The sequence below is a fragment of the Triticum aestivum genome, chromosome 7B (genome assembly GCF_018294505.1).
Source record: "Triticum aestivum cultivar Chinese Spring chromosome 7B, IWGSC CS RefSeq v2.1, whole genome shotgun sequence".
Classification (NCBI taxonomy): domain Eukaryota; kingdom Viridiplantae; phylum Streptophyta; class Magnoliopsida; order Poales; family Poaceae; genus Triticum; species Triticum aestivum.
In genome coordinates this window covers 179433290-179439152 of record NC_057813.1, presented here as the reverse complement: position 1 = coordinate 179439152, position 5863 = coordinate 179433290, and positions in this window count along the sequence as shown.

Below are 5863 nucleotides of genomic sequence, written 5' to 3'. Positions count from 1 at the left end.
CGGCCCACACATATTTAAGGTGTCGACTCGAACCCATTTACTACGACGTGGCCCCGCACACTGTAGTACTCCTACAAACCCTACCGCCGCACTCATCATCGGTTTTCTTCAAGAGGACGAGGGAGAAGACGATTTGTAGTGGAGGCGCTTTCAAAAAAAGGATATGTAGTGGAGAGCCCTACCCTAGGGTGCCCTAGGTAGCTGACGCACGCATCATTGTTTTCTCTTTTGTTTATGCTCTTGCGCCCTAGAGTGAAATGATGGTTGCTTCGTCCGTCCAACTTAATGCGGGAAAGGTGGGGCTTTGTGATTTGACCCCTCATCGCTCATTTTCTACTACTGCGGCGCTACGACCAGGGTGCCTCCAATTCCAACCGTTGCTCAGAACTGTAATTTGGTGCATCCCACATGGAACAAGACGGTGGATGAGCCACATGTCAGCCAAAGGGGTCCTGTTAAGTGTGTCGCCATTTCGTGTGCGGACTGACCCTGCTTGAGTTGCTACGCCAACACGACAGGAGCAGCCTACCACTTGGTTTCGCTCCTTGGTGAATCCCGACTATATTGATCTAAGAAGATACGTGCTGAACTACCCTATCCGTCTCAGTTTTTTATTTTTAGGCGTCTCGGTTTATAGGGCATGCACGTAGTTCTAGGTCATCCATTTGACAAACTAAAGATGAGTTACTATGTCACAAAAAGTATATCATTGGATTCTTAAGAGGATGTAGTTGTATTTAAAAGTCAAGGGCGGGGCTTTTCCTGCGCGGTAGGCAGGGCAATTCCGCCTAGTCGGTTTGACAGAGACACGAGAAGATAAGGGATTAGGCTGCTGCAAACGTAGGGCTATGTGATTTGACAGCAAGTTACTGTTGTATAGGTGGGGCCCCGTGATTTGACTTGCCATTATCATTTTAACTGCGGCGCTACGACTGGCGTGAGTCTCTCGATTCCTGACCACCTCCATACAGGTGCCTCTCCCAATGCTCCACCATGTAGTTGAGGCTGGCTCTTGCATGAGAGCCCACTTCTCCACTTTTTCCTTGCCTCTTTCCTCCACATATGCAAAAATGCCATGTAAAGCGGGCTTATAGCCCACTGTTGTAGTACTTACTTGCTCCTACAGGTGCTAAGCTTGTTACATAGGCATAAAGTCTGATGTGGCAAGTTTGGTGACCCAAGGAAGAAATGATGCTAAGTGCGTGTACCTAGGTGAAAAGACAATTTTGAGTCTATAGCTAATTAAATGAAGCAAACTTAGCAACAAAAATATAATAAGCACCTATGCATTAGGGAATTGATTGCTAAGCCATTTAATGCCCTTAGCACCTCATCTAAGCACCATTTCATTGGAAGAGGTCACTCCTTGGCAAATGCAATAAATACTACTCCCTCTGTCCCATAATATAAGAATGTTTTTGGCACTACACTAGTGCCAAAAACGTTCTTATATTATGGGACGGAGGGAGTACGAAGAAAGAGATAGAGAAAAGTAAAAAAATACACTTATAGCCAACCTTATAGCTAACCTTGTTGTAGTATGAGTGACTAAGTGATGACTATGTATGACATGCCAACATCAGATAGCTGAACGCACCGTGTTAAATCTCCAAGGGTGCGACCGCGCGAGCGACGCGAAGGTCTTGGTAGGCGTGACCATGATACGTGCTGCTGGCAGCCCTTGGATCTGAGATCAAACGGTCGCATGCTAAGTTTCTGAAAATTTACAGAATAACCCTCTAGGATATGATATTCACTCATAGGTCTAGAATCACGCCATGCAACCGTTCGATATCAGATCCAAGGGCTCTCAGAAGATTGTATCATGGGAGAATGGAAAGCCACTACCCTGCCGTTTGCACGCTGGCAGTTCTCTCCTACTCGTCCCCGCACGTCCTTTAATATTACGGCGGTTCGCTCCTAGTCGTCCCGTCCTTTCACATTACGGCAGTTCCACTAATCCTAACCCTCCTCCCAAATCCATGGCATCCCAAATCACCATGATCAGCGGTGAGTACAAGGTTAGAACCATCACCGGCGATGAGTTTGACGTCATCTACACCCGTTCTTGCGCGACGGTGAAAGGATGCCTTTCTCGCTTCAGACGCATGTTCAAAAACTCAGATGATGAGTGGGTCGCTGGGCTATATGTTGAGTACACCACAGTCCTGGGACGAGAGAATGATCTAAAGGACGAAGAGAGGAAGAAGCCCGCCGTGATCCAGGTTTGCATGCATGACTTATGCTTGGTCTACCACATATGCCATGCCGATGTTGAATGCCTGGATTTTAAGAACTTCCTTGATAGCAACCTAGTGAAATTCATTACTGTAGACTTTACAAACGACAAAGAAGTCCTGGGTCGGATAGGCCTTGTTGTAGGCAACCCCTTCGACCTCTAGAAGAATCGGCTGCTGCCCTCCGGTGGCCAGCCTTCAATGCTAACCCTGGCAGGAGCCATGGTTCATCCTTCGTACGGTAATCTAGAGAAACCTCAATACACGTTTCATTGTTTTGCATTGCAGTGGAATGCACTAGATATAGACCACATCCACTACCCTGCAATGGATGGATACCTTTGTTTCAATATCTACAAGGGTTGGATGAAGAGCAAGAGCCAAGTCTGCGGTTCAAGCAAAGAAGTATCGGCCAAGAGGAAGAGGGACAAGGACAAAGTCGAGGACGTGGACGAGGACTCCGAGTAAGGTGGCAGTGTCGTTGCTCATGGTGGTTCTAATGCAGTTTCCACCGGATTTGTTGCATAGTTTAATTTCAGGTGTGCTTAGTTTAATTTGAGGGGTGTGTTATGCTGAGCCCCCAGCAGAACTATGTTATGTTTCTTCTCGTTACTTTAACTCTTCAGTATGTACATACTACTAGCATTTCTTTAATCGAATTTAGCACCCCAATTAAGCATGTGCTAGCTTTTTTAATAGTACTATATGCATAATTTGGCGAAGAGCGCTCTCTATACGTACCACCTTTTTTTTAATTTCAATTTTTGCTCCATGGAGCAATCCATCGATACTACTACTATACAAAAGTATACATTTTTTAAAAGGCTAGAGTATTGTTCATCACATATATAGCTAGTTAAATTCTCAACCTAGAACGACGTGCATGCCATGTAAACCGATACGGAAGAAATATAGTAAAAATGAGGTGATTTTACCGAGTGATCATCGGGGGAGCATTGCCTGTCATGCGGTCCCACGTGTCATGATGTACCAAGGCGATGCGCGTTTCCCTCTTGAGGCAGAAGCAATACTACGTGGTTTGAGTTGATGGCGAACCGAAGTGTGAAATAATGGTTGCTTTATCCGCCTGGGAAGGTGTGGCATTGTGATTTGACGTCTCATTTCTCATTACTACTACTGGGCCGGTATGAGTAGGGTGCGTCCCCCCTGCTGTTCTGCACTGTTATTTGGTGCTTCACACGTCGGCCTGGTTGCTATATGTCCCACATGTCGGCGACTGGAACTACAGAATTCATGAAAGGGAGCGTCGACGGAGGAGTATACTACAAAATTCATGAAAGGGAGCGACTTAGTTTTGGAAAAATCTGATTTTACGGAGTATGTACCCACTAGGGTTTACAGGGCTCATCTAAAAACATTCGTTTTTCTGTTTGATAAGTCTCAGTTCTACTAGTAGTAGTAGTACCATTACATGTTGGATTTCGAGGTGCGTTAGATCACCCGATGTAAGCAGTGTCAAGAGGAAACTCACCAATGCATGTAGAAGTTCATGGAAATTTAGTGGTCATTCATGCATTCATTCTAATTAATGCCTCAATAAACATAACTTTTTGAGAAAAACAAGCGTACTAATTACTTGTGCAAACTACGAAATTAATTCGACCACTCACCGTCTAGAGATTTTGAAACTTAGCCATAAACTGGAAAGGAGGGAGTAGTACCTTTTGTCTCGATTACTATTTGTGGCCTTGTATAGATGCAAAATGTATTTTTTTATAGTGGCCTTATATAAGTAAATGGAGGGAGTACTAAAGAACATATATATTCCAAACAATATGATAATCTCTCTAACCAAGGTACATGGTAGGGACGAGGAGTAAACAGAGGGGGTAGTAAAATTTCTCCTCGTCCTGCGAGCCACCATGCGCGTGGGCGAGGGAGCGGGCATAAGGCGTACAGTACTACTACTACTACTACTACTACTACTACTACTACTACTACTACTACTACTACTACTACTACTACTCGTAAGCAAGCTTCACCTCATCCTGCGAGCCACCGCGCCCGTGGGCGGGGGAGACGGCGTACTAAGCAAGCTTCTCCTTGTTCTGCGAGTTGACGGGACACATCAAAAGTACTATAGTGTATAGAGCCTTGCCTCTAAGGTAGGCCCCACATGGTTTGCCTCTTTTTTAACATAACACGTCAAGTCGCAATTTGTTTGTTCACCTGTGGTAGACGATCCTCCCTCCACCAAGTGGACAACTAGTACACGTGTCAAATTACCACGTGGGCTGCCTTTTCGTACATAAATGAGCTCCACCGTGTACCCGCGCGGGTGTGGTTGAGAAAGAGGCAGGAGTACGTGCACCGTGCATGCACCTCTTCTCTTCGTGCACGTCCCCCACCTACATGGGTGTGTGTGAGAGAGATACAAACCTAGACATAATGCGCCGTCCATCCCCATGCCTCTGCTCAGTCCGACCACCAGTCACCACCACGCCCCACTCCTCCTCACCTTATCTCTCATCTTTCTCCCTCCATTTTTACATACAAGGGGCCACTATCAAAATTACAATTTGCAGATATACAAGGCCACTAACACTAATCGATGCAATATTACTGGTTTTTGCCTCGTGGTACTAGCAAAGGAGGACATTAATATCCCTTGCATGCATGCGGGAGTTTGTAAAAAAATACATCTTGATGTTCCATGCAATGCACGGGCATCTTGCTAGTCCATGAAAACAACACATGGAAAAATTCCACGGCGAACGAGGGATTTGAATCTATTAGGAGGGGCTGTTTGGATCTTGCCCGGGCTAGCCAAAATATTGGCGACCCTTTTGTCTAGAGGTGCCTTTGCCACCGATGAACAAGGAATGGCTCGGGTGCTCATGCATCCTCCAGCGCGCATGTTAGAGACGAGCTCGCACGAGCTGTGTTTTATTTGGCCCACAAAGCCGCCCGAGCCGCCCGCAGACCAACCGGCGACCCGCAAATTACGCCATCCAACCATAGTCGCACACATTATGACAGCAACTCAACCAACCGGATGAAATTCACGCAAACACGTAGACAAACCGATATTTCGTATAAATAATGACGGAAATCATATAAAATACTGGATTTTCATACAAACATGACGGATTTCATTACATTTAAATGACCTATGAGGTGCTAGTTCTAGACAGCACATGTCTATAATACCTGGCCTAAAGGTTGCCCACCGATCGATTTGTGTTCCTCATGTCCGGCAGCACGATCACTGGACTGCCGGGAGCCCCGGAGGTATATGCTTCAGTGCAAAGGACGGCTCGCTTCCCCACTGCCCAACTGATATCATTGGCTGATGCCGAAGATGATGGTGGCCGGCACCGGTTTGAGTTCATCATCGGCCACTACTTCGCCATGGCCGACACCGGCTCGAGTTTGTCCTAACATTCCCCTCTTCCGTGGAGCCCATGCGGGGTCGATGAAGGTCCTCGCAACAAAAGGATCCGGCAAGACTCCTGCTGTGTATGCCAGCATCGCCTCCGCGGTGGCCTTCATGGGATCCAAGCGGCAGCGGCCTCCCGTGTTCTACTTCTCCTTCATGATGGCGGCGGACGCGGAGGCGCTGGCCACCGACTCGTCGCTCTCCGCGCACCCGGCTTCTGTCGCTG